This window comes from Balaenoptera physalus, assembly GCF_965194825.1.
Source record: "Balaenoptera physalus genome assembly, chromosome: 11".
NCBI lineage: Eukaryota > Metazoa > Chordata > Mammalia > Artiodactyla > Balaenopteridae > Balaenoptera > Balaenoptera physalus.
Genome location: NC_138896.1, coordinates 6,922,616 through 6,947,122, shown reverse-complemented (window position 1 = coordinate 6,947,122; position 24,507 = coordinate 6,922,616). Strand labels below are relative to the sequence as shown.

At 38.6% G+C, this 24,507-nt stretch overlaps 1 long non-coding RNA gene across 1 annotated transcript in view; it reads right to left on the bottom strand.

The window, feature by feature from the left end:
• LOC309637984 overlaps positions 1–24,507 on the bottom strand; it is a 75,032-nt gene that overhangs the window by 7,456 nt on the left and 43,069 nt on the right. The window contains exons 3-4 of the long non-coding RNA XR_014250917.1: positions 13,014–13,075; positions 406–457 (exon numbers count right to left, since the gene is read on the bottom strand). This is a non-coding gene — a long non-coding RNA (uncharacterized lncRNA). The remainder of the gene's footprint in view (positions 1–405; positions 458–13,013; positions 13,076–24,507) is intronic.

The following is a 24,507-nucleotide window of genomic DNA, read 5'->3' as shown; positions in this document are numbered from 1 at the left end:
TCACAGACCATGAGAATTATCATAGTCCTGAATTTGTGAAGTTCAAGGATCCTGAGAGACCAATAGAAGCTGACAATCTATAAATGTGAGTCTCACAATTTTCTCCCTTTGTATTTAGATGTTTTGCCCAAGATATTTCCACTAAGCACAGGGACCTGGAGTTGTCTAAAGCTAAAGTAAGAAACAGAGCCTGGAAGTCTCAAGGACTCTCCTTCCAGTTTCATCATTTGCTGTAAGGTCTTAGGCAAGTCATTTAACTTCTCAGAACTTCTACTGTCTCTTTTAAAAAAGCAGACAATAATTACATCATTGGTTATTGGGATAATTAATTGATAATGTATGGGAAATGGCTAGTCACTATTAAACTGTCAGTAATTATTCCATAGGTCACTATTGAAAACTTACTGGAAAAATGTTGCACTTCCTTTCCAACTTCTTTCACACTGTGTTCCCCTCCCTATTAGAAAAACAAATATTACTGAACATTTTGTTACTTAAGATTTCCAGCCACAGAACTGTCACCAAAACAATGTGAAGAAGATATTTTAACAATTGCTTCTTCATCTTTAAATAATATGTGACTGATCTTTCTGGACATAAGTGGCCATGGTGGGAGTGGGACCTACCTTCCTGAAGTTCATTAGGAGCAGATGAAGCTGATGCAGCCAGCTGCCCCAGAGTAGTTGTCATTCATGGATCCATGTCATAACTGAGATGACATTAGGCGATCTCTAGAAGCTGACAGGTCATGAAGGCAAATTAAGTCCATATTGTGAGTGGGTGTAAACCTCGACAGTCTTTGGCAATAGCTGGAGGAAGAGCTCCAGATGGTTACCTCCTAAGGCTATGGAGAGCTCATCGTAACAGAACCAAGTTGGAAGGGGGCTGTTAGGCAGATCAAGGCAAGTGAGAAGAAGAGTAATCTAATCTGAACTTTCCACAATTTGACCCATATCAGATGTCCTAGGAGCACTGATTGACAGGAAGGGAAATAGGGCATCATGACAAATATTGACACATGAAGTCAGAACAATGTATCCTTAAGGCTTGAGTCAAAGTAATGGTCTGCTCTTCTCCAGAGCTTACTAGACATGGTTTTCTAATGATTAGCATAGGTGATTAGGCCTGGCATATGTAAGAGAAATGGTGATGCTCTAATGCACCAATCATGTTTCAGAACTTGCTATCCTGTTGTTTTTATAGAAAGACCATTGTGAAGGGTTCAGTCAGGAAGGGTGACAGAGATACTCAGGAACATAAAGAAGCAAACCAATCATTCCTCCCTGGGTGCTGCTCCAGGGCAGAGTTCTTGAACTTCCATTTGTCACATGTATATTCTTGAATTAGAGCCTGTAAACTCTGCAAAGACAGGGATTTTGTATCCTTCATCTTGAAGCCCTACCTATCTTTCTGACGTTCAATTCTTCACCCAGGACCTGTCACATTGCGTAGGAGCTCAACATATGTAGTGACTTAAATTTAAATTAAGCCACAACAGTTCTTGTTTTGAGGGGTGATACAAAGGCATACTACTACTACTAACTACCAATAATAGGTCATCAATTGACCTGCTGCTCCTGACACAGTCAGGAATCTGCCAGCCACCTGATGAATATGGAAATTTCATTAAAGCTTGCAGCTCAAGGACCACGCTGCTCTGTTGTGATTTGTGCCAGTAAAATGGATACCTCCTACTCTTTCTCCCTCTTGCTCTCTTCTGATTTCACATCTTACAAAACCTATGTCACATTAGCGACATTATTTGAAGTGAATCTAAGACCTAAGGTTTTAGCCTTTCAGCTTTTTCAGGATAGAAAAACACTAGCCGTCATCAGAGTAGCTGTGGAGCAAACCAATCCACAGCATCTGACAGTGTCCTTATCTCCACCTGGAACAGGATTAATTTCTGTTTGTTTTTTATTATTTGCCTCCCACAGGTAGGCTGTAAGCTCCAAGACAGAAAAGATTGTTTTGGTTTTGTTCACTTTTGGATCTCTATACCTGGAAAAGAGTCTGGCACTTTTTGTCCACTCCTTAAATATTTATAAATGTAGAATGAATGGATCATTTAAATAATGGATATGCAGCCACACTTGAGAAGGATGAAGTTTAAGTTGTGTTTTTAGAACATAGCTCTGGGCCAGAAGGTTGGAGAACACTGATGAAATAAATAGAGGAAGACACCAAAAAAATGGAACAATATCCTATGTTCATGTACTGGAAGAATTAATATTGTTAAAATGTCCAAAACGTACTATTCAAAGCAATGTATAGATTTATTGCAATCCCTATCACAGTTCCAATGACATTTCTCACAGAAGTAGAAAAAACAATCCTAAAATTTGTATGAATCACAGAAGACCCCACGCAGCCAAAGCAATTTTGAGAAAGAAGAACAAGGCTGGAGGAACCACATGTCCTGATTTTAAACAATATTACAAAGCTAGAGTAATCAAAACAGTATGGTATTAACATAAAAACAGACACATAGATCAATGGAACAGAATAGAGACCCCAGAAATAAACCCATGAATATATGGTCAATTAATTTATAATAAAGGTGCCAAGAATATACATTGGGGAAAGGATAGTCTCTTCAATGAATGCAAGGGTATTTTTTAAAGGGTTAATGGAACAAATTGCAGTTTTTATTGTTTCACCTGGACTTGATGTTCATCATCTTAATCTCCTACCACCCTTTCTAGAATTTCTACACTTTCCACCAGTGTTTAGACTCATCTGGGTAACTTGATTGACATGGAAACCCACATCTTCATTCCTGAATAGTCTAAGATCATTGCATCTTGCCTTTGTTGGACTATGGTTGCTGCAACTGTTCACTTACCGTTATCACCAGGAATAGAAACACCAAAAAACACCCCTGTGAATCCTGTGGGTTACAGTTATAGCCTTTCCTGTCCTCAGATTGTAGTAGCAACATGAGCTTGTTATGGTTATTAGAATGAATTATCCCAGCTTTCAGGCAATTCTTTTTCTTGTACAAAGGTGGTGACCAGGTGGTAATCATAGCTACAAGTTCAGTGGAAAACTTGCTGGGTTTCCTGGTGGAAGCATTTCCCCTTTGTGGAACCAGGAGGTAGAGGTCAAGAATGTGAAGACAGGATGTTCACATTCCATAAATAAATAAATCACTGGGAGTAGTGTTGGGAGATTGGAAGTAAATGCGTGGAAAAATACACAGCAAGTAAATACCAATAAGGCTGGAGTGACTATGTTAGTATAAGATGATGGACTTCAAGATAAAATGTATTACAAGAGATGAGGAGAAACATTTCAAAATGATTAAAGTATCAATTTATCAGGATTTTTTATAAGCATAAATAAGCATGTGCAAAATTTGACAGAATCAAAGAAATAAATGTATAATTCTACAATTACAGCTACAGATTTTAATTCCCCTCATAGCAACTGACAGAGCAAATAGGCAAAATATTAAAAATCAGAAGACAAAGAACATAAGATATGAACACTATTAATTACCCTCATCCAATTGATGTTTACAGAATACTACAGACTACAACTGCAGAATACACACTATTTTCAAATACATTTAGTATACTCTCAATACACTTAACATGACTGGGATCTTACAGAGTATGTTCTCTGACCCCAAAAGAATTGAATTAAAAATGTGTAACAGTGAGACATTTAGGAAGATCTCAACTATTTGGAAATTAAATAAATAATATATATCTGTCAAATCTATGGGTCAAAGAAGAAATCACAAGGAAAATGAGAAAATATTTCAAACTGAATGAAAATGAAACATAATGAAATTTGGGGAATGCTGCTAAAACAGGGCTCTGTGTGTAATCTCCTCTAGAAATCCTCTGCTACGCTGCTTGATATTTCCTAAGTCATCGATGGGTAGGACACTAACAATTCTGGTACAAAATCTGGAGTTTATATTCTTGCCCATCTTGCGGGGAAAGTAGCTATTTTATCCACTGCTGAAAATACTGGTTTTAAATTTCTTCTTTCTCTCCTAAGAATTATTGGCAATTTGAATACATAAGGAGCTCAAGATATAATTTCCATGTAATTTGAAGCTATTTAGAGGCAGCTTCTATGATCTATTTTTACTTACAACACTGCTGACACCAAACGTGTAGGACTTTTTTCACACTCACAACCAATTCTCTAACTCTACGGTCACCAGCTGGGAGTCTAATGATTCACTTCAATTCTGACACTAACTACCTGGGGTTAGCACAGAACCCACAGGTTCAGGGCTCAGTCCCACAAAGACTGTCCCCACCCCCATTTCAGATGCCAATCACAAGGCCTCCTGTACTTCTGATTGATGGGCTACAAATTGAGGGTGCCCAGGATCCTGTCCTCGGGTTCAATAATTTGCTAGGATGCAGGAAAGCACTTTACTTACTACTACTGGATTGTTGTAAAGGATACAACTCAGAAAATTCAAATGAAAGAGACGTGTGGGGTCAGTTATTTTCATGGCTGGGCACGTGGAACTTCCACGCCCTCTCTGGGCACACTACTCTCCCAGCACCTCTGTGCGTTCACCAATTTGGAAACTCTCTGAACTTTGTCTTTAGGGGCTTTTATGTAAGTTCCATTACTAAGGGATGGTTGATTAAAATATCGGTTATAGGTGATTAACTCAGTCTCAGCCCCTGGAGTTCTGAGATGGGGCTAAAGTTCTAAACCTCTAAGCACTTGGTTGATTCCTCTGGCAACCAGACCCCGTCCTGAAGCTATCTAGAGGTCCACAAAGAGTCACCCTTATCACCCAGGAAATTCCAAGGGTTTTAGAAGCTCTTGTGCCAGGAACCACAGAGTAAGATCATATACATATTTCTTATTACATCTTCCAATTATCACAACTTCCAATTAGGAAGCCAATCAAGTCACATTCAGCTGTAGGGTCCTTTCTAGTTAAATCAAAGAGGGTATTTTATGAATCATCTCTTGGTCTCACTGATTGGCTTAAGCTGCTTGGAATGAAAATGTGTTAAATTGTTAGGAAAATTAATTTGTTACTATATTCTAAAGTACATAATTTCTTATTTCAATCAATTATCAAATTCCTACTATGTGTACAGAATTGTTATGTGCTCTACACAGTTTTATATAGCTCAACCAAGTTTGGCGTTATTTCTCTGAGGAAAAAGTCTTCACTTGAAAATTTATGTATTTCATTCAGAATGTAGCTGACAAGGAATGCAGACAGAATTTCACGTAAGAATCTCTCTTTTAATACGCAACATAAACTAGTGGCTTCTTGTTTCTTATTCTTTTTATGGCTTGTTTGACCTGTCCTGAAAGACTAAGTACAGTCCACATTTAGAAATTTTCTTAGATAAAAAAAGTTTCCAGTAGAGCAACTAATGAAATGCTCAATGGGATAAGGGCTGCATTATGGCTCCATCATTGTGCGGATAATGTGTGCCACTAGCGTAAGTACTGTATTAGTCAAATGCCTAGAAACCTGTTCACCTCCACTCCTGACTTGAAAATTACAGAATTATGCTCCCTCTAGGTTCATTTGTACACAATTAAACAAAAGGCACATGATTTTCCAAGTGCAATAATTTGTGTTTCACTAATTTTTTGAGTAGCGAAGTTGACTTGAATAAAAGGCTGCTGAGATGTTACAGGTCTCCACTGAGTTTGATTTGTATATATTTTAGAGATAGGTTTGTTTAAATTCAGTCAGGCAGGCAAAAGGGCATACGATTAAATGGCCTGTTTTAAACCAAAGACAACGTTCGCATGTGCGTAGAGCCATAAGTGGGAGAGAAGGCTGGAAACACTTGGATTTATACTTTTCGCCATTGTATTCTGAGTAAAGGATTCTTTTTCAAAGATGAGGAAAATTTCCCCTCACTTTAACGGAAATTACAATGTTTCCCATGTAAATAGAAATCCTCATTTTATGTCGATATCGTACGGTAAATTAACAACCACAGTATCATTCATGTGCACAATCCATTTACCTTTTCAGCAAATGGATCATTTGTTCATCTCAAAGGAATTTCTGAGAGCAGAAAAAGCAGAATATGTATGTAGAAGAAAATAACAATTTGTACCAGAGTATCAGGAGTTCAGCTTATAACTTTACAAAAGCTTATTGATAAATACAACTTCACCCAACTTGTTATGCTTGCTATTAAGTACTGGATATTTTCTATTTCAGTGGGAATCCATTAACTGTCTGGTGTTCTGTGGATGGTGTTGTACACAATAGGGACATTTGCTAATTCCTTCATAGATAGAGACTGAATTTAAAATAGACTAAAGTAAAAATTCCTGTGTCTTTTGTTTGATGTTAGAGCAGAGTTGGGAGGAAAAGGGCATGTACATTACATAAGCATACATGCACAAGCAATATGATGCACTAGCCAGAATGTTTAGCTGTGGCTCTTCACTGACAGACAGTGCCCTTTAAACGCATAGTGGGAAACAGCCTTCTGTATCAATCCAGGGCATCTTAGGTAGTTCAGCAAGTGAGGGAATGAGAGGGAGCCAAAGAAAATAGAATCTAGAGGACAGCAGTCTTGGTTCCAACCATCTAGAGACACATTATATCTGTCATCGGTCGAACAAAGACTTCTGAAACATAAACCTGAGGAATTCTAGAGAAAATCAGCTTCTACCTAGAAAGAAGGTGAAGCCTGATGCTGTCTTTACACTCTCTCAATAAGTATCCTGTCATAGATATCCTTCTTCTCGGTCTTCTGAGGGTTTTTAATTACCTCCAATGTGTGACACACTCAGCATAGTTTGAAGTGTGTTCTCCTTGGGATCAACATGCCTGAAGGCTGAAAGGAGACTTTCTGTTTTCAGCTGGCTTTGTAGGCTGCAGGCTTAGCTATAAACTAGATGATTAAACTTGGTTACAGTGTAACACTTTACACTGATGCACCAGGGGCTACTTTTGAGTAAGAGTGGGTTTGACTTGCAGTTGTCATTTCTTTAAAAATAGGTGGTGCAGCCACTATGGACAACAGTATGGAGGTTCCTTAAAAAAGTAAAACTAGAGTTACCATATGATCCAACAATCCCACTCCTGGGCATATATCCAGAGAAAACTCTAATTCGAAAAGATACATGAACCCAACTGTTCATAGCAGCACTATTTATATACAATAACCAAGACACGGAAGCAACCCAAGTGTCCATCAACAGATGAATGGATAAAGAAGATGTGGTATATATACACAATGGAATATTACTCAGCCATAAGAAAGAATGAAATAATGCCATTTGCAGCAACATGGATGGACCTAGAGATTATCATACTAAGTGAAGTAAGTCAGACAGAGAAAGACAAATATCATGATGTCGCTTATATGTAGAATCTAAAAAAATGATACAAATGAACTTATTTACAAAACAGAAATAGACTCACAGACACAGAAAACAAACTTATGGTTACCAAGGGGGAAGGGGGGAAGGGATAAATCAGGAGTTTGGGATTAACAGATACAAACTGTTATATATAAAATAGATAAACAAAAAGTAACTACTGTGCAGCACAGGGAAAATTCCTGGCCACATTACGCATGAGACAGGACTACATCCAGCTGCCCTCCAAGAGGGAAGGCTATGGTGGTCTCCCCAAGCAATGGAACATGCAACCTCTGAGACCTGCTGCCAGAGACGTTTTTCACACACGGGTACCCAGTCACCATCCAAGCAACTCACTTTCCTTTTCTGCAAGAGTATGAGCTGCCTGAAGGAGGGATAATGTGTAGCCTTTATCTTCTATCTTTGTGTGGGACCCTGCTCTTTCTTGCCCTCTGGCCTACAGGGGAAGACAGCTAACATCAAACTCCTTTGGGTCTTACCTGTATCTACTAAGGCTGTCTCTGTGTAAAGACCCTCCATTCAGGAAGAAACAAACTATCCACAAAATCTTCTTCCATTCCTGACAGTTAAATATCATTTCCAAATCAGATTAATTAAAATGGGATGTTAGTAACCTCTCTTAAAAACATCAGTTATTGGTTCAATGAGAGGCATCAAATTTGTTGAGTGACACCCCACAGAATCACCAGAACAGGTGAGCAACGCCTAGGGTACCACTTCTAGAGCAGCCTTCCTAGGCAAGGCCTTCTCCTCCCTTCTCATCTCACTCAAATTTGTTCTGTCAGAAAGGGGCATCTTATCATAGCTCACTCCTTCATTTAGTCGTATTTGACAAGACTGTTATACAAAATGAGAGATTATTTTCATGGTACCATTTATTCCTAAAACATATTCAAACATGTATCTTGCTTAGTGAGATAAAGCTTAACATACTAGGAGTCAAGGGGTTTTTGTTGTTAGGCAAAATGATGGTCACGGTCAAGTTATCTCTATTTTATTTTCTCAAAAAATGCATTATAAAGTAAGACTTATTCTTTCTGAATTTACTTCTCCTTTTTTCCCCCAGGTGAGCCATTAAAACCAGTGTAACATACTCCTTTTAAGAAATGGACGTCTAAATAAGTGGGATAAAGGCCATTTAAGAGAGTCCAGCCATCTGTGTCTGAGTGGGTCTCTTGCTCTTGTTTCTATTTCTTGCAGAGCCCATTACAGAGTCTGGTACAGCTATTACTAAATCAAAGGCTTAATTTTACTTCTATTTTCAAATTTGTGTTAAAGTATTATCCTAGTGACATGTTTCCAACCTGGGTTTTACAAACCCCAGAAGGTTTCCATTTGCCTCAAAGGATACCATAATCTCAAAGTTTTCTCTTGACAGTGATTTTTTAAAATTTACTTTTAGTACTAAAGACTATGATTTTACATGATCCCTTGAAAATGAGAAAATATTGGTGAAATTTCTTAAATGGTCTTTGTTTGGCTCTTCCGGAGAATTAATGCAATTTTAAAAATCAATACATTTTTTCACAGGCCATATTTTCCAGCAGATTATGATGTGTGAAGTAAGAATGCTTATAAACTGCTGCTAATGGTAATTCTGCAAAATGTGTACAAAATCTTCCATAGTCACTAATTATCAATCAATTCATATGAGGTTAAATATGACTTTGAAAGTCAGTCCCATTATTTACTAGTTATATTTTGTGGTATTTCATTCACTTAATATAAAAAGCTATTGTTTGAAACATTGAGTACCAGTTGATATATCAATGTATAAAGACATATTTGCCAGTAGGAACCTGAGTAGCACAACTAGACCAGTAGCTACCGTCTGACATAAATCATTCTATAAATATATGCTACATAAGTAAAAGAAGAAATGAATAAATGCATTAATCTAACACATTTTCCAGATTATGACCTTATTTAACACTGAATTAGCAACCTCAGAATTAAATATTTGGAATAAGTGACTGTTTATACTCTGGGTTATATATTTTAACAGATAATGGTGTGTGTGTACGTGTGAGTGTGAGTGTGAGTGTGTGTGTGGTGGCTTAATACCAATAAAGTGTTCTCTGACTTCTGAAACAGATTTCTCCTGTGCATAACAATTAGGAATAGTACTAATATAAGTTTGAGAGTGCTTAGCACAAGACAGCCCTACTCTGGACCCCAAAATTATAGCAAAGTGATGAACTTTATGTCCTCTCCTCTCACAGAAAGACAAGGTCTGTGTATTGTAGTTATATGCAGATACTTAAAAAGAGTATAAACTGAGTAAAGTCCAAGGACATTTAATTTCCTGTCTTTTGAAATGCAAAGTTAATTTCATCTGGACTTTGAAATTGATGTATCCCAGAACTCACTGCTCAGTTCTGCAGCATTACAATATTGTTTTTTCTTTTTAATACTATTCCCCCACTATGCCTAGAAAACAAATATTGCCCAATTATTAACCAGCTACCCAATCGTCCTAAGGAGTCTTTCCTATTTTGAAAGCAGCAATGCAATGCTGAAAAAAAGTGATGAACTGTGATTTCTTGTCCAAGTCAACGGATCGTACAGTCTTTAGAATCAAGCTTTCCAATGTGCAGGTTGACATTTCCTGAGACATTAAGTCAAGTCATACTGTACACAGCTTGATTACTAGATGTAATCAACACCAAGCCTGCTATTTTGGACTAGAATTTTCCAGCCAGAGTAAGCCCTGTTATTGCCTACCTTTGTTTTTCCTCCTTTTCAACTGATTCACAGGGTAAGGAAACAAATGTAAGCAAGAGAGGGAAAAGTAGGCTAACCAGGAACTTGCCATAGATCTGGCCTCATTTTTGTCCTACCTTCTCCATATCACAAACGCACCCCCGGGAGCAGGCAACAACAGTATGCAACTCTAACTGCAAAAGTAATAAACAGAACCTACATGGATGTTTCTCTCAAAGTTAACTCTTAGTGTCAGACTGGCAGTTGTCGAAATGTCTAATCTCTCATCGAATCAATAGTAACCAATTTTAGATATAAGAAAGGGTGAGGGAGTGCAGGGAAACAGCTAGGGAAGAATGAATGCCATTTTCAGATTTTTATGGCATTCTCAGCAGACCTTATTGATATGTGCTGGCAGGCTGAACGAAACAGCCAAAAGAATAGGATTTTTTGGTCCATTTTAGGCTCTAGTTTGATCCACTTAAATGTTTTCATCAGAATCAAATAGGTATTGGCTTGCTCATTTGCATTCAAAACAAAGCAGGGAGAATTGAAACACACACACACACACACACTCCCAACGTTGTGGTAAAATTAGGGTAAGTGATTCGCATGGTGAGGTCCAGAACAGCAGCGGCAGCATCTAGGAACTGGCTAGAAATACCAACTCTCCTACCCTACACCAGACCTCAAGAACCAGAAACACCGGGAATAGGACCGGTTGTGGTGTTTAAACACACCCTCCAGGTGTTCCTGACACATTCTGAAGTTTCAGAACCACTGGATTAAGATACATCCCCCAGTTTACGAATAAAGAGGTTCTTTTTGGGGCCAAATTTTCCTAAATTTGAACCAAGTAATTCCAAGTAATCAAAAAGAAGCAAATGTAATCAAACTCTTGTTACGAGTTTTTATTTATTTTCTTCTTGAAACAACTGATTTTAGTACATCATTTAGACAAAAATGAATTCAAATTACTTATGAAATGAAATTAGTAAGAATAAATTATTTTTATAACTAAAGGGTAAATAACTTGGGAATCTTGAAGGTGGGTCTACCTCAGGCTATCTCCACCTTGGCTACATTGATAACACAGCCAGTTCATTCCTTGCTGTGGGCAGCTGTCCTGTGCATTGCAGGATGTGAACATCATCTCTGGCCTTTATCCACTGATGCTGGAAATAGCACCCTCTCCCCCAGGCTGTGAAAACTTGAACTTGCAAATGTCCCTTGGAGAGGCAAATTGCCCCCAGGTTGGAACTACTGATCTAGTTGATTATTTAGAAAAACAATTTATTTGTTCACTGACTTCAAAAACACAACCTGTATTAGGCACCTACAATAAGCAAAGCATTATGCATTGCATTAAAGACACATATTCTACATTGGTATAGAAATGTTGATACATCAAAGTGCATTCTGACACTCAGACAAAATGATTTGGTAATGAGGCACTGCGGTGTATTGGAGAGAGCAGCGATTAGAACTTAGGTGACACGGCTTGTCGTCTTATCTTCGTTACTAATTTGTTGTACGGTCTTAGGAAATCACTGAATCTTTTCAGGTTATTTTCTAATATGTAAACTGAGGCTGGTGGGTTACATGATCTCTATGATGACCTTGACTTTTTCTGGTGCTATCAATAATGTATACCAGTCACACCCAAGTGTAATTGGTCCTTAGCTAAGAGTTTTTAAGAGCCATGCTAAGCACATATACTATCTCCTTAACCCTCCCCAACTCCATGTGAAAGCTGTTATCTCCATTTTCCAAACAGAGATACTGAGACCCAGTCCCACTGTACACCTCCCCACAGCCACGAGGCACCCCGACTACGGCCAGGGCCCTTCCCCCTGTATCGCATCTGTCTTCAGTTGTACCAAAGCTAATGGCTGGGAAGACATGGAATGACTGCCATGAAAATATACTAGAGGAGAACGAAAGTCGGCACCAGCTATCCTGAAATGACACGTGGTTTCACTTCCGACAGAATTAATCAAAATGAAGACAGAATAACACACGTATGGAGATAAGGCAGGTTGCTACCTTTCACTCCACAAAAGGTTTATGGAGCACTTTTGACGTGTTAAGCATTATGCAAGTGCACCAGGATATGGAAGTTTCTAGATCTTGACTGCTCTCAAGTTTAGCAGTCTGCACAGCACACACCCCCTGGAAGAACACCCTGGTTGGTTTTCCTTTAAGCATCAATGATAACAGTACAGGCAGGGGGCTGCTGGACAGGCCCTCTCTCTTTTGCCCGCCTGGGGAAGCAGGTGGAGAATGAAATTGCAGTAAGTGAAGACAACCATAAGAACATTTGCATGGCTTATCCTCTTTTGAATGAAAAGCAGGAGGAATAAAAATTCTTAGGTTTCCTAATAGACCTTTATTTATCCCCATTCTCATTGCCCCCAGAGGCAGAACTTACCATGGGTACCACCCATATATCTGCTTATCACTTAAGCAGTGGCCCAAGGATCCTGCTGGATTTGCTAAAGGGATCCTCAGCTTGCAATTTTAACCCATTCGGTACAGGTCGTGCGAACCTGAGAACAGGTTCTTACCCAGCTACTTCTCCAAAATGTTACTTTGGGGACCAGTTTATCCCAATTCATGAAATCAAACCTGACCATTTTATTCAAATTTTTCATATCAAAGTTGACCCTAGGAAGACATGGGGTGGGGGAAAAGTAGGATCGTATCAATGGTCATCTACTTTTAACATTAGGATCACCCACAAGTTGCTAATGTGAACCATAACTGTCGAATTGGTATTAGTAGAGGATTAAAAAAATTGAGGTGAAATCACTTACGCAATTTAGTCCAGAAAATTAAGTGAATCGCAGCCAATATGCCACTGACCTATATGTCAGAAATCGCATTCTTTTTGTTCTCTCATAAAAGCCATGGCTTATTTAGCATGTCTCAGACTTTGTCTGACAATGACTTACTCAAAATTCAGCCGAGCTTTAAGGGTCCCATTTCTGCTTTTATTCCGTCCACAAGAAGGATCCTGAAAACAACAGACAAAAAGCGTCCAGGTGAGTTTCACTGATTTTATTCTGTTTTTCCAAACTTGAGAAAAAAGCTTTGTCAGTCAATCTGTACGCAAAGTGCAGGACCGTTGTGAAGCTTGGCTGCCGGCAGGGCGCCAGGGTACACTCTCAGCGTTATTAGTATTCCTCATGGCTCTTTGTTGTCTGCTGGGGCAACTATCTTGCTTTAATTTAGGTCACTAATGATGTTATGAGATAGTTTGATGGTGGTGTAATTTCTTTTGATGTTGTTTTTGTTTCTATTGCTTATATCAACTCATTCTGGTTCCATAAAAACTGAATTCTATACCCACCGAGGGAGGGAGGCGAGGAGAGGGTGGAGGGGGGCACGGGAGAGGGAGGGGGGTGGTGAGTGAAGCGAGTGGCAGGGCTGGGCATTAGGATCTGGCACGGTGCTTCCATGAGGAGGGTTTTCTACTGTGCTGGTCTGCTTCTCTCCCAGCATGAGAGCTGAAGGCTAGGAGATCACACCACACTGCTCTCTGTCTCGTCAGGTTTGAAATTATTTCCGACAGGCTACCAAAACAATTGGTCCCTCACGTCTGCAGCTTTTGCACTAGTTGAAGTCTAATTTATAAGACAGATCATTCGCTTCAGTGATTCCATCTCGGATCCTCCTAAGCCTCTCATGTGGAGACCTCATTTGGGGAACACAGAGCTTTTTTCCAAACCCACCTCCTCCTGTCTCCTTCCCCCTTCCCTACCTGGCCCCCTTGCATGGGCAACTTGGAGGCTCTAATGATTATTGTTCAATATAAATTCTTTCCTTGGCACTCAGCTTTATTTATTTATTTTTAATTGTATGTAAAGCCACAGCACTTACTTGAATTGCATACGTACTGGTTTTAAATGTGATTTAACACAAACTAGCTCTAAAATGTACTATTCTGACTCATTCCATCCTTCTGAATACTGAAGAAGGGATGCCTTTGTGTTCACCTACAGAGATATTGTCCAGTCTGCTGTACAACCTGGGTCTCCTGACTCTTTGCCTGCCAGGAGAGCTACAGTGGATATAGAAACGCAATTCAGAATTCCTAGCAAATTTTCTGGTAGAGGAGAACCATGCATTCAAAAATATCTATAGGATAAATGAAGTTAATTTAAACTTTGAAATGTTATTATTAGATAATATTATTTAGATTACATTATGTAGAAAACGTTATCCTTTAGAAATATTATTATGTAGAAGTAACACTCCAGAAATATTAGTAAATCAATCTAATAGCATAAAAAGAAAAAGCTGAGGAGTCATGTCAGCGAAATGGCAGCCCAGGAACTTGTACTGCTTGCCCCTCCAGAAACACCATCAATTTGCGCAACTATCTACACATCAAAATACTTTCACAAGAGTCAAGAATTCAGGTGAGGGATTATAGCATCTGGGTGAAGCACAGAAATAAGAAAGGGTGCGCCGAGGAGGGTAGGAAAGATAGATTCAAACCACACCCATTTCCCCAGACAACCCAGCCTGGAGGGAGACGTCCTCCTCACAGGAGAAGGAGAGTAAAACGAGCACGGGACTCCACCAGGGACCCCAAAGCCTGCCAGCCCCAGCCCCAGGCCATCTCCCAGAGCCTTCTGTGGCTCCTTACAGGCTCCCCTGAACCCAGGATTCCCACCCTCCTCACCTTGGCACCTGCCAGCTCCAATGGCCCTAAACGCATGTTCTTGGCATCAAGTTCCCAGTGGGCTTCCATGAACCCATACCCGGCTCACGGCAGCCTGTCTTCTCCAGTGACCCAGGCGCCTCCCAGGTGGCTACCACAGCAGGGCTTCTGTGATGTCAGGCCCCCAACAGTTTCCCCTGAATCAAGAAACCTGTTTAACACACCATTGTGAAGCAATTATACTTCAATAAAGATGTTTAAAAAAAAAAAAAAAAAAACCTGTTCACCCCGCTAGGTGCCTCCCTCCCCTAGGTCCTCCCTGCAGCGCCTCATCCTGGTGCCCGCTTTACTCCAGCAGTCCAGGCAGTGTCCGTGGCGCCACGGGCCCAGTGGGCTCCCGTGAATCAAGAAGCTGGCTCACCCCATGCCTGCTGACACCAGGACCCACGTGGCTGTGAAGACACCCGGCTGCCTGAGGTGCCGCAGATGTAGAGAATGCACTTGAGGACACGGGGAGGGGGAAGGGTAAGCTGGGACAAAGTGAGAGAGTGGCATGGACATATATACACTACCAAATGTAAAATAGCTAGCTAGTGGGAAGCAGCCGCATAGCACAGGGAGATCAGCTCGGTGCTTTGTGACCACCTAGAGGGGTGGGATAGGGAGGGTGGGAGGGAGACGCAAGAGGGAGGAGATGTGGGGATGTATGTATATGTATAGCTGATTCACTTTGTTATACAGCAGAAACTAATACACTATTGTAAAGCAATTATACTCCAATAAAGATGTTAAAAAAAAAAAAAGCCATATGCAGTGCAGTTCAGAAAGAATTCCAGTGAACACACATTTTACAGCTTTTCTCTAACCAGAAGAGTATACTGCCTGCCACACAGGACTGCTTTAAGCTTCTATTCCAAATACTGGCCAGGAAAGCTAATTTCTCCACATTTGACTCAGATGCCATCGACCCCAGTGGCCACTGTTCTTAGGACCATAACAGACCCCAAGAGCCTTCTTTTCACTTCCCCAGATTTATTTGTCCACCTACTGGGCCAGGTACACATTTAGGTATCTGAAGATGTGGGAGGGGATTTATCTATGTTACTGGTCTGTGGCTCACCTCTGAGGTTATAAAAGAGGACTGTTCCTTCTGAGGATCCTGACAGAGCTCTAGCTATTGAGTATTTATTGAATCACTACCTCTTAAAGGTGATGGGAGTAAAGGTCTCAGTGCTCTTTATTGGTGAAGTAAATATTTTTTAAACTAGAAGTACTATCTTTTTATTTCAAGTTTCTTCCTAGCATACCCTTTTTCAATGAAGTTTTAGTTTTACTCCAAAATGCTTTTTTAAACTTAAAAATAATTAAACAAGAATAAAGGGATTAGGGTTATTGCCCAAAATATGAATACATGAACACCACACGTGGTAAATATAATGTTTTAAAACCAGTAAGTAAACATGAAAACGAGAGCATGAATCCATGGAAAGAAGCAACTTATGTGTCAGACACTCTGCTAGGCACTGAAGTTAAATCCTCTCATGAAATTTATATTCTATATGTGTGGCCAGGTCAGGAAAATCAAAGTTTCTCGAGGAAAATGTAAAATAAATTGTAAGGACCACAAAATACTTTTTAAAAAAATTAATTAATTTATTAATTTTTGGCTGCGTTGGGTCTTCGTTGCTGCATGTGGGCTTTCTCTAGTTGCGGCGAGCGGGGGCTACTCTTCGTTGCGGTGAGCGGGCTTCTCAATGCGGTGGCTTCTCTTGTTGCGGAGCACGGGCTCTAGGCGTGCGGGCTTCAGTAGTTTCAGCACGCGGGCTCAGTAGTGGCAGCACACGGGCTCAGTAACTGTGGCTCGCGGGGTCTAGAGTGCAGGCTCAGTAGTTGTGGCGCACGAGTTTAGTTGCTCTGCGTCATGTGGGATCCTCCTGGACCAGGGCTCGAACCTGTGTCTCCTGCGTTGGCAGGCGGATTCTTAACCACTGCGCCACCAGGGAAGTCCCCACAAAATAGTTTTGAAAACTGCCTATCATACTTAGCTGAGTCATTGAATAGACCAGTATAATATATGGCATACTGACTATGTGATAAACTTTAACGGGCTGGGGTAACCTTAAGTTATTTGATTTAGGGAAACAGCGCAGCAAAGTCACTTAGGGCAATTTGCCTGTGACTCAATGGAGAAAGAATTCTAACAATTTATTTTCACCTGGAAAAACTTGGCTCATTTATTTTACTTTTTCCACCTTCCACACCAGTATAGGGATAGAAGAGTACACACAATGTACACGAACCACATGCAGAATTTTATAATCCCTTTATTTAAAAGTCAGTTTTAAGCCTCGTGGATTTTTGATACTATTTTAGATAGTATCAAAAATGTGGATCAAAGAGAAATCACAAATTCTGTTTCCCTGGGAACTTATGAAGAATGGAACAAACAAAAAGATGACTACATCTTAATCTCATGTGATTTGAGAGGGAGGCAAGATGATATATTAAAACAAGACTAACCTCAAATTAAAGAAAGCTTGATCTTAGTGAGGGCCTTTCGTGACTAACACTTTATGATTTTCATCAGGCCATTTCACCTCTCTGAGCACTGATTTTTCTAGCTTCCAAAATGAATGAACTTGAGTAAATAGAATCTAAAGTCACTTTCAACTCTCAACTCTTATGGTTCTTTTACACTCAGTTGCAAAGCGAGATTGGGTTGGTAATACTCCTTGCCTGGTTGACTCCGTTTGAGACTGGAAACCTAACAACTTTTAGTCTTAGTGTCAATTCCCTAAACCTTCATATCTTTTGGAAACTTCTCCTGTTTGCTTCATAAAATCCACCAATGCTACTAACATCTTCACATCAACAGGCAAACCAAGCTAGAAAAAAAAAACAGGAGGTAGACATAGAAGTACTCTAAATTAGCTTGGTTTTATGGAGTCTTGTTTAAAGGAGAACTTCCAAATTCCAGCTGTGTACTGTTTAAATGTCTCCTTACATGAAACGGACAGAGGGAGAATAGGATCCAGTTAATAACAGTTTCCTTTCCTTGCATCTGATAAGTTAACATCTGTGCCTTCTGATAAGGCACACTAATTTTTTTAGCGGCATTTGCACTATTCAGTAGTTCCCTTTTAGTACAAATAGCTGCCTCCAAAAATGCCCCAGGGCTACAGTGAATTGTCAGACAGATGGGAGGGAGGCACCACCTGAGAAAAAAGTCTCCCCAGGTATACACTCGGATTTCCACATTAACAACATACATTGAAACGTGAACGTAAACTTTGTTAGTCACACTGGGTATTTTAATACTCCCAAATAATGATTCACTTAATATAATAAGAATACGATGATACTGATAATGATGACAAGGTTAATTACTAATTTGTAGTTATCTGCTGATTCATTTAAAGGTACACTTAGTATTTAAGAAAACACTGTAGTGTTTTTTTTGTTTGTTTTGCTTTGCTTTGCTTTTATCCCCTTGTGATTATGTGTCCCTGTTTTGGACAGGAGAAAATTTTTTCTTACCCTCATTCCCAAATGTCAGGCCCTCAGGTTATAGTTTTGTTTGCAGAATTCTCACCCCTCGTCTGATTATTCTGCCAACTTCCCTCTGCTCTATCATGTCTGACAATGTCCTCTGGAGCCTCCATCTGTCAGCAAGCACCTCTATCCTTCTGTTTCTTCACATAAACTTCCTTCTCCTCTGTCTTAAAGGAATTCAGGAAACACCAGTTCCCTTACCGTCAGTCCTTTTACTGAGAGGCCACTGGCTCTCACAAGCACAGCCCCTAATTACCATGAGGCCAAAAGGCAATGTGTCCTGTGCAACAACCTCTTCCCTTATGACCATTCATTTCACAATAACTCAGTCAATCTTTTCCCATCTATTCATCTTTTAAAAGCACAAACCTATTTAACTCTAATGGGACTACTAAGAGATTTGGCCCAGAACTTTGTGTTTGAGGTATCTCCCTCCTTACATATCCTATAGGTTCTGAAAATAATAGTCCTAATCATTTGCTATTTGCCCAAGAGGAGATACATTACTTTTAATCACAAAAAAATTTTTATAACAGGAACACTACAGGAGTTTGAATGATGGGTTCCAGGAGTGATAAGGGTGTTCAGAAGTCAACGACCAAGGCATTGCAATACATCTCCTTTTCTTGTCATTGTTGGGCAAACAGTGATGGCCTGGTATTTTTCTCCCAGAACATCAACAATACTAAAGGATTAAGAAGCTGTTTTTTGGGCCTTCCCCGGCAGTCCAGTGGTTAAGACGCCACGCTCCCACTGCAGGGGGTGAGGGTTCAATCCCTGGTCGGGGAGCTAGGATCCCGCATGCCATGTGGCACGGCCAAAAAAAAAAAAAAAAAGAGAAGCTGTTTTTTAATTAATGGTGATATGACTTAAGTATCTATAGAGTCCAGACCACTGTGACTCTATCGTGATGGGTAGAGAATCTATTTTATATTCTTTGCAGCTCTAGAAGTCTATCACTCAAATTATCACTTAGTTATTAGTCAGGCAAAACATGTGAAATATATGTCCTAACATTTGGTAGCAAGCAGAGAGAGGAGAGGGCATATAGTCAGTTGTGGGATGGGCTTCACACTGAATGTTGTAACTAGCAAGTATGAGAAGTAGGACCATTAGAGAAGCATTATGGAAGTAATGTCCCATATCTAGAATGTTCCACATCCATATTTCTTTAAATGTGGACTAGACTGTGGACTTCTAGTGTGAGGAGATGTCAGCAATTCCCCTCCTCCTGAAACAACTCTGAAATTGGACAAAATTGTCAAAAATGATCACAGCTCTGGAAAATGACCAAAGTAAACAGCAAATAGGGAAGCATTTACTCATGAAAAACCCCAGAGCTCCAGGTAACAGTGTAGTCTGTTCTAACCTGGGAATTTTTCCCTGGGAATGTTCCATTTTCCCCTTCCTCCAGTTCAGTTGAGGTAATAGTGCTATTAAGACAGGGCTGGCTGTAAAAATGAGCAGCTTTGTTGCTAGAGAAGGCTAATCTGATTTGGCACAGGGCAAAAATCCTACACCAGGGGCATTGTTAATAAGAGCAGCAAACTCAATAGGAAGCAAAAAGGGAAAACAAGAAGGTTGAGTCCTGCTTTGGGGGAGCAGCAGATTGGTGGACTAGCCATTTAACCAGGAGATCTTGGATATAAGAGCCACAGAGGGACTAAGTAAGCTCTCTGCACATGCCTGGCTGACTAGGAGGCTGTGTGTCATTTAAATGCATGACCCAAACCACATGCAAACCTGTCAGGAGAAGGTGGAAGCCTTCTTGGCATGAAGTTTGTGCACAAAATCTGGCCAAATGTGGCTCACCACTAAACTATGCAGACATTGGTGTGATACTTATGATGTGAGGCTATAAAATAAAAATAATAATATTAAAAAAATAAGTGAACAGAGACCCAGTGGTCACACACTTTAAGGAAAGAACAATCACACAGATATAGTCCAGGCAAGTTTTTAAAAACCAAAACAAAACAGAAACAATAACCACAGGGGAAAATAACCTGAATCCAGAGTTGCTACAATAAATTATCTAAAATTTAATGTTTTCAGTCAGAAATTGTAGGGTATGCAAACAACAGGAAAGTGTAAGTAATACACACGGGGATCAAAAGTAATAGAAACTGTCTATGAGTGAGTAAAAATGTTGCTTTTAGCAGACAAAGTTGTCAAAATAGCTATAGTATATATGCATGTTCAAAGAACTAAAGGAAAATATGACAATGACAAATCAACAGAGATCATAATAAAAATGAAAAGTATAGAAAAACCAAGTAGAAATTCTGAAGTTGAAAAATACAAAAACGAAAATGAAAATTTTACTACATGAGCTCAACAGCAGATAACAGATAGCAGAAGCAAGAATCAGTGAGCCTAAAGAAAGAAATCATCCAAACTGAAAATCAGAGAGGAAAACTGTTGAATAAAAATGAACAGAGAATCAGAGACTTACAGGACAACTGCAAGTCTACTAACATACAGGTACAATGGGAGTCCCAGAAAGAAACGGCAGAGAGAAAGGGGCAGGAAAATATTTAAGGAATACATGCTTATAATTCCCACAATTGGATGAAAGAAATTACTATACAGGTTCAAGAAGCTCAATAAACCAAAAGGATAAATACAAAGAGACCCACGCCTACCACATCATCATTAAGCTGTTGAAAGACAAAGAGTAAATTCTAAAAACATCAAAGAAAACTGACTTGCATGCACAAGAACAACAATAAAATTAAAAGTTGACATTTTATCAAAAATACTGGAGGCCTAGAAGTAGTGGAATGGCAAAATTAAAGTCCTGAAAGCAAAACAAAACAAAACAAAACAAACTTGTCAATCAGAAATTCCATGTTCAACATTCTGTTCTTCAAAAATGAAGGAAGAAAAATAAAATACAGTGTGTGTGTGTGAAAAAAAAAAATGAAGGAAGAATAATGGCATTCCTAGGTAAATCATGGCTGAGAGAATTGATTGCTAGCAGAACGGTTTTAGATGAAATACTAAAGAAAGTCCTACAGACTGAAAGAATTATACCAACTGTTAACTCAAATCAAGAAGAAGAAATAAAGAGCACTGGAAATGGAAGCTATGGGATAAATATAGAAGAGTATATGACTATCTTTTCCACTTAAAAATTTCTTTCAAAGTTATAAGCAATAATTATAGCACTATATTCATGGCTTTATAACATATCCACATGTAATATATATGACAATCAGAGCTGTAAGAAATGGACAGGAAAAGGAGCTGTATTGGAACAAAGTTGCTGTATTTCCAGTTAGTGCTGGAAATAAGTCAGTATTAACCTTATGTAGATTGTGAGAAGTTAAGATGTATATTGTAATCCCTAGAGCAAACACTATAAAAGTAACTTAAAAAATCAACAGGAAACTAAAATTTTACACAAAATTTCTACACAAAAATACAAATTTTACACTAAAATAAACAAAAGCAGTAAAAGAGGAAGAAAAATTAGACATACAGAAAATAAATGGGAAATCGGAAGACAACTCCATCCTCATCAATAATCACATTAAATGTGAATGAACAAAAGCACTCTAATCAAAAAGCACAGATTGTAAGACTGGATTAAAAAAATGAAGATCCAAATGTCTACAAGAGAAACACATTAGAATCAGAGACACAAATAGGTCAAACGTAAAGGACAGAAAAATAGTAGCTATAAGAGAGTTGGAATATCTATGTTAATACCAGAAAAAAATAGGCTCTAAGAGAAGAAAAAAATATTACTAGAGGTAGGGACATTTTATAGTGATAAATATGTCAGGAAGATATAATAATTATGAAAGTTACACACCCAAGAGAAGAGCATCCAAAATAAATGAAGAAAAAACTGACAGAAATGAAAGGTGAAATAGACAATTCAATCATCAGAATCAGAGTTCAATGTCTTACTCTCACTATTTGATAGAACCAGACAGAAAATAGTACACTTGAACAACACTGTCACCACCATGATCTAACTGATATTTAGAGAACAGTCTATCCAGGAACATCAAAATACAATTTTTTTAAAACACATATGGACTAACCTCTAAGCTAGACCAAACGCTAGGTTATAAAACAACCCTCAGTCAACTTAAAATGGACTGAAATTATTCAAAGTTATGTTCTCCAACCACAGTGAAATAAAATTAGAAATGGGCAACAGAAAAAAATTTGGAAAATCCCTAAATATTTGCAAATTAGACAATATACTTCTAAATAATTCATACCTCAAAGAAGAATTGACAAGGGAAACTAGAAAGCATTTTGAACTGAATGAAAATTTAAACTCAATATATCACAATTTTTATTACACGCTAAAACATGGATGAACCTCAAAAACATTTCCCCAAGTTAATGCAAAAGAGCACGTATTGTGTTGTTCCACATATACGATATGTCCTGAAAACTCAAACTTATAATGACAGAAGGCAGATAAGAGGTGCCTGGGGCTGGGAGTGGGGTGTAAGATTGACTGTGAAAGGGTGCAAGGAAATTTTTGAGGTGATAAAAATGTTCTAAAACTACATGTGGTAATGGTTGCACAACTCTCTAAATTCTCTAGGAATCATTCAATTGTATACTTATAATGGTTCCATTTTTTGGCTTCTGAATTGTACCTGAATAAAGCTTTTGAATAAACAAAACACACACATTTATCGAAAAAAAATTAAATTTGGTCAAAAACTGGAAAGTCTTTTATAATAATTTGGTCTATTTTTGTTTATTTCTTGGAAATAACCCCCGTAAGTGTTTAAATTAAAAACAAAGCCTTAGACTAAAATATTGTTACAAAGCCCCATTCTTCCTAGAGAAAAACAAAGGATAGCTATGGCATTCCAAGTGTTCACAATGGGTGACTAGCTGCTGTGTGCTTCTGTGTACATGGATAGGTAGAAGCTCTCTTATCCAGTCAATTTGGAAGGAATCATTGACTAGCAGCTTGAAAAAGTTCTTTTAAAGTGGGCACAAAATTAAATCACATGTCCTTTAAATATTTTTGTTTTAATTTAAAACATAAACATAAAAATAATTATGCAATAATTATTCTGCAATCATTTCAATGTTAGGTCAATTATTTGTGTTTGGGTCCATTTACTCGAGTTTCCTGTTATTTTCTGGGATAAGCCACATAATGCAATTTTTTCAAGTTCACACTTTGGTTTCGTTAAGGTAAACCATGAACTCGTACATTAATTTCAAAATCAAATGCTAGATTCTTACTAAATTTCCTCATGTATGACAGCGAAAAACTTAAGGACTAATTTTCTATACTGTTCAAAGAAACAATAAAATGTGCTTTCGAAGAAACATTTTAGCATATGGTTTATCTCTTTTTGTACTCATGAGTCTTCTAATTACGTGATAATTAAAGTACAAAATTATAATAATAAAAGCCACTGACATAAACAGGTATAGATACAAAAATGTGAGGTAAGCCAAGAACTGAGCTGGTTGAAGCAGCAGTGCATGGGCTTCAGTTAATCTGGTCAATAAATTGAACGGATACTGTTCTGCAGCAAGAATTTGAAAAAGGTGTTGCCACCTATTTGGCTTCCATATCACTACCCCATATTCTCTGAGGAGCTCCTTTTTCTTGTATCACTTACTTATTGCCACCCAACAACCCAAAACACCACATTGGAATCAATATGAATAGGAAATATTTGTGGTCTACAATTTCACTGGAACCCTCAGTGTGGTTCTACAATCCTGAGCCAGGATCCTGATGGTCCTCATTCAGTCCCCGTGGGACCTTTCAGTAATGGTCCCACACAGTTTCTTCTCTCCTCACGTCTCAAACTGTTTGTGTCCCCACAGCTCCATCATTCAGAAGATAAACTTGTTTTCTTTTTCACAAAAATAAAAGTCTTCATTTCTCCTCTCTGAAATACATGTACCAAGAAAATATAAAATGTGCCAAATTTTACGGTGGCTCAGAATGAATCAAATGTTCTTTGACAAGTGTTTAACCACATAAGGAAAATAAACTTTTTCAAGAGCTAGTGGGTAGTGTTGGCTTTGACTTTCTACTTTCGAATAAATTACTTGTAGGAAATATAAGTCATACAACACTGACTAAAACCAGTTATAAGTGACATTTTATTAGAATGTTTCACTCAGGCTATTAAATAAGACAATTACATAACAAGATCTTTTTTCTTTAGTAACTGTTTTCTTGTTGGATGGGATTAATATTTGCTAATCTTGTAGAGCAG